This window comes from Rhinolophus ferrumequinum, chromosome 14 (assembly GCF_004115265.2).
Source record: "Rhinolophus ferrumequinum isolate MPI-CBG mRhiFer1 chromosome 14, mRhiFer1_v1.p, whole genome shotgun sequence".
Taxonomy (NCBI): Eukaryota; Metazoa; Chordata; class Mammalia; order Chiroptera; family Rhinolophidae; genus Rhinolophus; species Rhinolophus ferrumequinum.
Genome location: NC_046297.1, coordinates 15,616,790 through 15,628,076, shown reverse-complemented (window position 1 = coordinate 15,628,076; position 11,287 = coordinate 15,616,790). Strand labels below are relative to the sequence as shown.

At 37.5% G+C, this 11,287-nt stretch overlaps 1 pseudogene; it reads left to right on the top strand.

Annotated features, from left to right (window-relative positions):
• Window positions 1–5,051: 5,051 nt before the first annotated feature.
• LOC117033688 (tigger transposable element-derived protein 1-like) lies at window positions 5,052–10,422 on the top strand (annotated as a pseudogene).
• Window positions 10,423–11,287: the final 865 nt, after the last annotated feature.

The following is an 11,287-nucleotide window of genomic DNA, read 5'->3' as shown; positions in this document are numbered from 1 at the left end:
ATTTAGGATGTATTTAACAGCCATAGGGAACAGAAGCATTGTCCACCATCAAGGAGATACAGTGATGTCACCCTCTAAGACGCAAATGTAGCTTGGATGACACTGGAAATGAATGGGATGAAGAGTGGCAATCCCGAGCAGCGGAAGCCAGGAGGAATGCTTAGTTGTACTACACAAGAATTTTGGTGGCATTAATGGTCTTTGTACATATATGTATGCATGCATGTGTGTGTGTGAGTATGTGCTATATTTTCCCCAGAAAAGGGAAAAATCCATTTTAGTTTAGATCCTATTTAGTGACTTACTCTTCCTACTGGAATAAATGGATTAAAAAATTCCTTTCATCACCACCACAGTGGCCTACCATAGCCCACAGGGGTGAAAACAGAAACAGAGATTAAAGCTGCAGAGCCACACAAGTATAAATAAAAGCCATCCCCCAATAAGAAAGTCACAGAAGCAAGCATTCTGAAGAACAGAAGTAAGCAAACTCTCTGCATTGCTCTGTTGATAACATCCTGCACTGGAGATGAGCTTTGAAATCCATAATTAAAAAAGAATAAGCTCAATGATGAAAGGAAGGAACCAGACCAAAACAGGATAGTTAGGAATAGTCACCCAATACTTTTAACAGGGTGTGAACAATTGAAGAAAACTGTTAACCAGACCGGGATATTTCTCTCAGCTATCCTCAGCTAAGGAATATTCTTCATAAATTTCTAATGAGACAATATTGCAAATGACCTCAGAACCCTTATGTATCATTTATGGCTTGTTGTACATTATATTTAAATCAACTATACCTAGTTATCATTCCAGACTGTGGGTTCACTAATTCAAACCTAATCGTTTTGTTAATGTTGGGAGACAAGAATTCCTCCAGGTAAGATTGTAAATAGATCATTGCAGCCACCATTTTTATATCCATTGTGGGTAGACCAAATAAGTAGCCCCTCTGATGGCCAAACCTACTTTGACAACATGCTACCCATTATACCTGCAGCTCTGCAAACTATCTTCAGAGCAATCACTTTGTGGTCTAATTTTTCCATCTCAATATCCTTAACTTAATTACATCTTCAAAATCCCTTTTGTCATGTGAAGTAACATAGTCACAGGTTCTGGGGATTAGGACATGGACATCTTTGGGGAGCCATGATTCTGTCCACCCCATATTTTTTTCTGTGTGGAAATGTATATATTAACAATAAAATTACATACAGATTTACCACTATGTAGGATGTCTATGTAGTAATATTATAGTTTTTAAACAATCACACTAATGTGACAGTTATGATAATGTGGCCACCACACCTTAAACTATTTTTAAGATGTCTATTTGGCAACTGCTATTCCAACCTATAGCATATTTGTGACAGATCTTAATCTTCCAAACATGAAATGTATTTATGTAATACTTATGATAGAAGGAACCCAAAAATGATGAACAAAATGGTTGTTTCTAATAGATAGTTTGGATTTTAACAGAAGAAAACAAATAATTACCACTACAAAGAAATTGGGGTGATTTTTATTATGTGATAATAAGACTTATTATTATTAACACTATTATTACTAAGTGCCCGACCATGTTCTAAATCTTATACATATATTAGTTTATTTAATCCTTATAACAACACATTGAGTTAGATGCTATTATCCCTCCATTTTAAAATGAGAGAACTGAGGTATAGGAGTTAGATAACTTGCCCCAAATCAAATAGCTAGGAAGAGGCAAAGAGGGGATTTGAACTCAGGCCCTCTGGCTCGGGAGTCCATGCTTACTCTGTAGACAGCTGCAAAAAATATTAATACTTTAGAGCCAAAGTCCTTTAGGAGGTCTCAAATGCATTTATTCTGAATGTACAGTTGGAGAGAGAATGGGGCTGAATGTTTGAGGCACTGACCAGTGCTTTTATTGTGAAATGCTCATTCTGAATTTTAAACGACTTCTTTCTGTTATTAAGCTTTGTTTTGGGAACATTCCTTGCTTTACTCTTTGCGTGTATTTGGATCACTAATCTTCTAAAAAGCCACTAATCAAATGGAAATGAGTATTGTGATTTTAATAATTTTAATCTTCTGTAATCAGACATACTCACATGTGTGTCTGCAAGGTAATATGAGTAGCAAAATGATAGAGCTTACCTATGAAAATCAGGATCCTGCCTAGTATGACATGGTTTGTGCATTAGAATCGGTTCATCCTGCCAGTTAGCTATTATTTTCTCGATTCAATTTACCCTCAAAAGAAATCCTTGTCTTTTCACAAAAGTGAAAAACGTACATCAAGGAAAAACATACACCACAAAGGTCCTTATAAGAAGGAGGCAGGTATTTCAAAGTCAGAGAAGATACGATGACAGAAGCAGAGGTTGCAATGATGTGGCTGTGATCAAGCCAAAGAATGTAGGCAGCTTCTAGAAGTTGGAAAGGGAAAGAAATGGATTCTCTCCTAGAGCTTCCAGAAGGAACTCGTCTCCACCATCCGAGTTCAGCCCATTGATAATGAAGTTAAGACCAAGTTTGAACCTCATTTCTGCTACGTTCTGTGGACATAGGCTACTCTCTAAATTCCCCCAAATCAAGAAACATCTTGAGCATTTACATTCTATCATTTCTCCTGCATGTATTCACCCAGCACAGTGCTTTGCACATAATAGCCAGGGAATAAGAATTTGTTGAATAAATAAATGTGTCTCAAATATGTGAAACCTTTGCCATAAGGGAGAGACTAAAAGACTCAAATCAACCATTTCTATCCTACTAGGTCCTCAATAAATACGTGAATGTGTTACCAATATATTTACAGAGGCTACAATATAAAATACTAAAATAATAAAATCATTCAGCATAAAATTTTGAGTTAGAAGGATTAAAAATTATCTAGTTCTATTTCTTCCTTTCATAGATGCTATAACCAAGGCCTAGACACATGAAAGTGAATTTTTTCTGAATGGCTTGCATATTTAAGAGGGCCATGGATTACAAACTCTGACCCTTTTCATGAAGCTGTGGTAAAAAGAAAAAAAAAAAGTCTTCCCAGATCTTTCTTGTGTTTTCATGACCAAATAATATTAAAAGAATTAGAGGATACAAGGAAAACTTTGAAGAAGTCATCTGGCTCCCAGAAATAAACTGCAAAACTTGGACCCACTAAGCAGAATTCAGAGTACACATCTGTAATTGTACTTCCGTCTCTTAAGAAGTAATAAAATCAGAAAAGGTGGACCATATCTCCAACGTATTTCATGATAATAGAATCAGTGAGACAGCCCAGTATCATCTCAAACTAAAATTCGGAGCCTTTCCCAAAAGGTATTATTTAACCCACTGTAAACAACTCGGAATCAGAAACCACATTTTACTCTCCTGTCACAAAGCATCTGAAGAATATTATGTTGAAATTTCAATAAGAATAACACTACACTGATAACAGACTCTATTCAAAATTTAATAAAGCATTAGTCCCTTAATCAAAACATGACTATGAGGCTTGGACTGTCGCTGGAAAGCAGAATAACGTGAACAAAAGAGAAATGGAACTGTGTCTGAATATCAACGCTACAAACAAATAACATCTCGTTACATATGCAGCAATTAAAGGCAGGAACTTCAAAGCTGCTCAGGATTTATCTTTATCAAGCTCATGACCCAGGAAAAGTTTGAATCATGAAATCAAAGTAGCTATGTGGTAAATATTAATCAAATGCCTTAACACATACATGACTATAAATGCATTTTTGCATATGCTGAAGACTTTATCTACAGTATATAAAATTTTGACCAAAGCACATGGAATATAAACATATATGTATAAGACAGCCACCAAACTTTGTAATTATAAGAAAAATAAACTTGGATTTAAAATTATACATGTAATTGGTATAAAACTAAGTTTTCCGTCTAGTTCTATATATGTAATGGTTTTTAAAGTGCCTTTTCTGGAATCGGACTTCCTAGGTCTAATTTCTGATACAATTGCTGATGTGCTTAGGGCAAGATATTAAAACAGTCTCCTCACGGATAAAATTAAAATAATAATACTACCTCACAGAGTTGTAAAAATTTCATGAGGTGATGCTTAAAACTCAAAGGTTCACTATCACTATCCAGAAAAATGTTCCTAATTGAAAAGTTTCAGAAATAAAACCTGCCTGAGAAAGCTTCAGTTCCATTGATAAATACATCACAGTAGTCTCTAAAACTGAACTTGGTTATTTTGACTCATTCTAACACCTGAATAATGATTTGTGAAAGTCATTTACAACCTGAGTCCTCAAATTAGTGTATTTATACAGGTTCAATCAGGTTTTAATAATGCATTGATAACATCCAATTCCATCTTACAAGTTCATTTTCAAATTCAAGCTGACAGCTCATATGAACAGTTCTGCTCATGTAGACAATGAATTTCACTGAATTAAAAAAATTTAATAAAACACAAATACATAGTCTTGCTGTAGAGTTACTGTGTGTTAATAGTTAAGCAATATCAAATATGTGCTTTTTAAATTTTTTTTGGTTTCTTTATTTTTTTTAAATTTATTTTCTTTTAATTTCTGAGGCTGTTCCCCTTAGATGTTAATGAGCTGGTTAGTAGCTTTATGATTTTCCTGTCCTCTGGTCTTTCCTTTGGACCTGAGCACAGACCATATTCTCTATCATTTCAGTGAAACATCAGCTCTTCGCCTTAGGGCCAGTATAAAGCAGGCTGTGAGTCATGTTGGGCATGGCTCAGGAGTGGAGCAATATAAACACAGCTGTGCCAAACACCGTCAGGTGCATGAGTACGTGGAGTTTGTGAACTAAGTGCAGCTGAGAGGTGTCAGACTTAAGCAAGGATTGGGGCATTCTCAATTCATGGAGAGGAGAGGGGGGCCTGAGCTTCTGGCAGGTGACAGAAAAATAGGCTGCATTTGAAAGCGAGATCTGGCTCCAGTTACAGCCAGAATTAAAGTCCCAGTGTTTCAGAAAGTCAGTGGAGTCTTGATGCCCCTTCCTACCAGGTTCCCTAAGTGAACAGCCTGTCCCTGATTTGCCTCAGTCTCATGGGAAGACAACCACACGATATTTCCAGCTCTATCGTTGCAGTTGTTCAACTATATAGTCCTAGTCATACTAGTTGTTTTGCCTCCACACTTCCTCTTATGCAAGCTTTACTAGACTCCTCGAGCTCCCACGAATGCTTTGATCTAAATCATCCCATCTCTAGACCTCACTCTTCTTTCCCAGGCAGGGTCCCATAAAGTTCCTTTCTTCAAAATTTACCCATTCCGAGTCCCACTTCTTCTGGGTTTGTCATTTGTAAGACGAATCATCCATTCAACTATTCAGTCAGTCAGTCCCTCACCCACCCACTCATTCAACCAACAGAGCTTCATCCTATGGGCTAGTCACTTCTATGAGTGGCTACAGAGGGAACAACACAAGATCCCTGTTGTCATGGGGTTACCTTCCAGTGACAGGGAAATAGCAGAGAGGAAGCAAAGGATTACCTAGTTTGAGTGCTCAGGAAAGGCCTTACTGAGGTGATTTATTAGTTTGCTAGGGGTATCATAACGAAGTACCGTAGATTGGGTGGCATAAACACCATAAATTTATTTTTGTATAATTCTGGAGGCTAAAAGTCTAAGATTCAGGTCCTGGCAGGGTTGCTTTCTCTTCCTGACTTGTAGATGACTGTGTTCTCTCTGTTTACGCTGTCTTCCCTCTTGTACGTCTGTGTCCTGATATTCTCTTCTTAGACGCACACCAACCACATTGGATTAGGCCCCACCCTAGTGACCTCCTTTTAACTTAATAACCTCTTTATGGACCCTCTTTACAAATGCGGTCGATGTTGTAGACTGAATTGTTCCCCTCAAAATCCATATGTTGAAGGTCTAACCCACAATGTGACTATATTTGGAGAGAGGGTCTTTGAGGAGATAATTAAGGCTAAATGAAATCTTATGATCTGGGCTCTAATCCAATTAAGAAGAGGAAGGGACACTAGGGATGTGCATACACAGGAGAGGCCACGTGAGGACATAGCAAGAAAGTGGTTGACACCTTGATCTTGGATTTCTAACTTTTAGAACTGTGAAAAAAAATAAATTTATGTTGTTTAATCCACCTTAGTCTGTGGTATTTTGTTATGGCACCACAAGCAAACTATAGTCGCATCCTGAGGTACCGGGGGTTAGGACTTCAACATATGGATTTGAGGAAAACAAAAATCAGACCATAACAGGTAGTTACATATGGACTAATGAGGAGGCAAAGCCAGCCTGACAAAGAATTCCTAGGGAAATAAATCAAGCAGTGCACAAGGCTCTGGAGGCAGGAGTGAGTTCCCTTCAAAGGTAAGGTGGTCCACAGAGAAGTCCAGTGTGCCTAGAGCAAAATAAGTAAGGGGAGAGTAGTAGGTAAGAAGGTCGAGTTGGGAGGCAAAGCCAGATCATGTGCAACCATGCAGGACACGGTAAGAAGTTTGAATCTCATTGAAGTGGTGGGTAATCTTGTCTTTCAACAGATGAGTGACATGATCTGATTTGTATTTTCAAAAGGATCACCTTCTTCTTGGTGAATAGAATGCACTGTAGATAGGCTAAAATGGAAGTGCCAGGAACACTTAAGGAGGGATGGAGAGAAACCAGATGACAGATACTGGACTAGGAGGGAAGGATAGAGTTAAAAAGAAATAGATGGACTTAAAATACTTTTTAGAGAAAAAGCCATGAGAACTTTCTGATAGATTAGCTATTAGGGTAAAGGAAAGTGCAGATCCACAGACCACAGGTAGGTTTTGGCTTTGATGAGGAGGACTAAGGAATATATTTTATGGAAAGGGTGGAAGGTGAGTGTTTGTGTTCAAATTGTTAAGGATAATAGTGTAAATATTCCTTAGTGACTCAGCTGGACAAATCACATGTGATTTTGTTGTTGCTTTTTGTTTTGTTTTTAGCAAACATCCAATTCTTGAATATTGGAGACCCAATATTCATGGCTATGTTTGATAACTGTTATTTTGGCCCACGTGTCCTTTTAACTTTCCTTGTCTATTTCTTTTTTTTTTTATTTATTTATTTATTTTTAATTTATTGGGGTGACAATTGTTAGTAAAATTACATAGATTTCAGGTGTGCAATTCTGTATCACATCATCCATAAATCACACTGTGTGTTCACCACCCAGAGTCAGCTCCCCTTCCATCACCATACATTTGATCCCCCCCTTGTCTATTTCTTTTATTTCATGGTGTGCACAAACTTCTAGTGGTTTTTCAGAAACATAATTTCTATATGTAAGCTTATTCCTATAGAAAAGTCACATTGAGATCACACTGCTCAAAGTAAGTTTTTAGAAATAGCAACTAGGTTTGTTTAGATTAATATATGACATATTTGAGTTGTAATTGTATGTATACAAATTAAATAGACATATCCTCTTCTATAGAAGGCAGTAAACTTTAATAACATTTGATGCAAAACCATCATTTGAGGTACCACCATGCTTTGAAAAGCTCATCTGTTAAAGCATTTTATATATAGCTGGTTTGTATTTAAAAACTAGAAGGTGGTACTCATGTATGCTTCCTTTACTAGCACCTTCCTTCAATTTTCTCTTGAATTTATGAGAAGTTTTAATTCAGTGGAAAGTAGTTATAGGTACATTGAAGAAATTGTCATCCTTTACATTGCAGGGGACAGGGAGAAACTGAGACACAGGTGAATGATATGGTCACATTCACATTTTAGACGGTCTTTTCTGAGGGCTGTGGAGGAATGATAGAAAAATGAAAATACTGGTAGCAATGAGATCAGTGAGAGAGTTTTCCCCACATAATAGGACAGGCAGACATAAACAAGAAGGACCTGAACTAAGTAGGTGGTAAAAATAAAGAGGAAGAAAACATTTTTAAAAAATAATAACATATTTATCACATAGAGCTAGAAATACCAGGTGATCAATTGCCAGGTTTCTAGTTTGAGTGATGGAATATTAGATAATTCCCTCAGCTGAAGTAGGGGGAAAAGAAAGAAAGAAAGAAAGAATAAGAACATGTTGGGGATGGATATATGTCATGGTTTATTTTATGTGTCAACATGACTGGACAAAGTACCCAAAGTACTCATAGCTAAATAGTCCTTTGCTTCCTCTCTGCTATTTCCCTGTCACTGGAAGGTAACCCCATGACAACAGGGATCTTGTGTTGTTCCCTCTGTAGCCACTCATAGAAGTGACTAGCCCATAGGATGAAGCTCTGTTGGTTGAATGAGTGGGTGGGTGAGGGACTGACTGACTGAATAGTTGAATGGATGATTCGTCTTACAAATGACAAACCCAGAAGAAGTGGGACTCGGAATGGGTAAATTTTGAAGAAAGGAACTTTATGGGACCCTGCCTGGGAAAGAATAGTGAGGTCTAAAGATGGGATGATTTAGATCAAAGCGTTCGTGGGAGCTCGAGGAGTCTAGTAAAGATTGTATAAGAGGAAGTGTGGAGGCAGAACAACTAGTATGACTAGGACTATATAGTTGAACAACTGCAATGATAGAGCTGGAAATACAGTGTGGTTGTCTTCCCATGAGACTGAAGCAAATCAAGGACAGGCTGTTCACTTAGGGAACCTGGTAGGAAGGGGCATCAAGACTCCACTGACTTTCTGAAACACTGGGACTTTAATTCTGGCTGTCACTGGAGCCAGATCTCGCTTTCAAATGCAGCCTATCTTTCTGTCACCTGCCAGAAGCTCAGGCCCTCCTTTCCTCTCCATGAATTGAGAATGCCCCAATCCTTGCTTAAATCTGACACCTCTCAGCTCCACTTGCTTCACAAACTGCACGTACTCGTGCACCTGACGGTGTTTGGCACAGCTGTGTTTATATCGCTCCACTCCTGAGCCATGCCCAACATGACTCACAGCCTGCTTTATACTGGCCCTAAGGCGAAGAGCTGATGTTCCACTGATGGGTTGGGTTTTGGCTTATCCTAACTCTCTTCCATTCTATGAGGGCTGAGAGATGTGAGGAAGCTGCAGAAGAAAAGTTTGAAGATAGCAGAAGTGGGTTCACAAGGTTTAAGGAAAGAAGCCAGCTCCATAACACAGGTATGGAGTAAAGCAGTAAGTGCTCACACAGACTGCAGAAAAGTTTCCAGAATATCTCTCTAAGGTAAGCAGCAAAGGTGGCTACACTAAACAACAGATTTTCAATGTAGATGAAATGGCCTTATATTTGAATAAAATGTCATCTAGGACTTTCATAGCTAGCAAAGAGAAGCCAATGTCTGGCTTCAAAGCTTCACAGGACAGGCTGACTCACTTTAGGGGCTAATGCAGCTGGTGACTTTCAGTTGAGGCCAATACTTATTTACCATTCTGAAAATCCTAAGGCCCGTGAGAATTGTGCTGAATCTACTTTACCTGTGCTATATAAATGGAACAAAGGCTGGATAAAAATACATCTGTTTATAACATGGTTTACTGAATATTTTAAGCCCACTGTTGTGGCCTACTGCTCAGAAAAAAAAAAGATTCCTTTCAAAATATTACTGCTCATTGACAATGCACCTAGTCACTCAAGAGCTCCGATGGAGATGTACAATGAGATTGATGTTGTTTTCATGGCTGCTAACGCAACATCCATTCTGCAGCCCATGGATTAAAATTGACTTCCATGTCTTTTTATTTAAGAAATACATTCTGTAAGGCTATAGCTGCCATAACAGTGATTTATTTCATGGATGTAGGCAAAGTAAATCGTAAACCTTCTGGAAAGGATTCACCATTCCAGATACCATTAAGTACATTTGTGATTCATGGGAAGAGGTCAAAATATCAGTGTTAACAGGAGTTTGGAAGAAGCTCATTCCAACCCTCATGGATGACTTTGAGAGGCTCAAGACTTCAGTGGAGGAAGTAACTACAGATGTGGTGGAAATAGCAAGAGAACTAGAACTAGAAGTGGAGCCTGAAGATGTGACTGAATTGCAGAAATCTCATGATAAAATTTTTATGGATGAGGAATTTTTTTTCATATGGATGAGCAAAGAAAGTGGTTTCTTGAGATGGAATCTACTCCTGGTGAAGATGCTATGAAGATTGTTGAAATTACAACAAAGCATTTAGAATATTACATAAATTTAGTTGATAAAGCAGTGGCAGTGTTTGAGAGGATGGACGTCAACGTTGAAAGAAGTTCTACTGTGGGTAAAATCCTATGAAACAGCATCTCAAGCTACAGAGAAGTCCATCATGAAAGGAAGAGTCAATCAACGCAGCAAACTTCATGGTCTTGTAAGAGATTGCTGCAGCCACCCCACCCTTCAGCAACAATCACTCTGATCAGTCAGCAGGCATCAACATCAAGGCAAGACCCTCCACCAGCAAAAAGATTACAGCTCGCTAACAGTTCAAGTGGTGGTTACATTTTTTAGCAATAAAGTACTGTTTAAATTAAGGTGTGTTCATTGTTTTTGCTACTGCACACTTAATAGACTACAGTATAGTGTAAACATAACTTTTTTTATATGCACTGGGAAACCAAAAAATTTCTGTGACTCATTTTATTGCAATATTCAATTTACTGCAGTAGTCTGGAAGTGAACCCACTAGATCTCCAAGGTATGCTTGTAGTTGCTTATTCTAAACATGTGCTAAAGATATATCTGTAGCAACTTGAAATTAGAGTTCAGGTAAAAGCTTTCATTTTAGAATAAAGCTTATTTACTTTCATGGATGTGTGTGTCTAGACATATTATGAGTTTGTTACTATTTCCTCTATATATAATAATCTGTTCCATCTATCTTGATCTCTTTTACAATCTCTCTCTAGTCAAAAAAATATTCATCAAAAAGACACATAAATTTTTTCTCTTTTTTTTGTGATAAATTTTGTCATCACAGACCATACAACTGAATAACTTCCAAAATCCTTTTTGTTTCCTAGATGCTGTCTCAAACTGTACTATTCACCATTTTCCTCCATATTTTGACTTGTAGATATTTCCATTTTCTTTTTTTCTCACCCCCTTTCCTTTGTTCCATCAAACGCTATAATCACTAAACTGTTTTATATTTTTAAAAGCTTAAATTTGATTAAGATATACATCTTTTTTTCAGGTAATAATAATGCTTTCTTTTTGCACAATGCTTTACAGTTAACAAAACGTTATCATACACTGTAACATTTAAGACTTAAAACAAATCTGTCAAATACATAGAAAAGACATTTGACTTAACAATAGCTCAGGAGCCAAGATGTAGTTTAATATATTAGAGAAAGGGGCAAATCCAAATCAT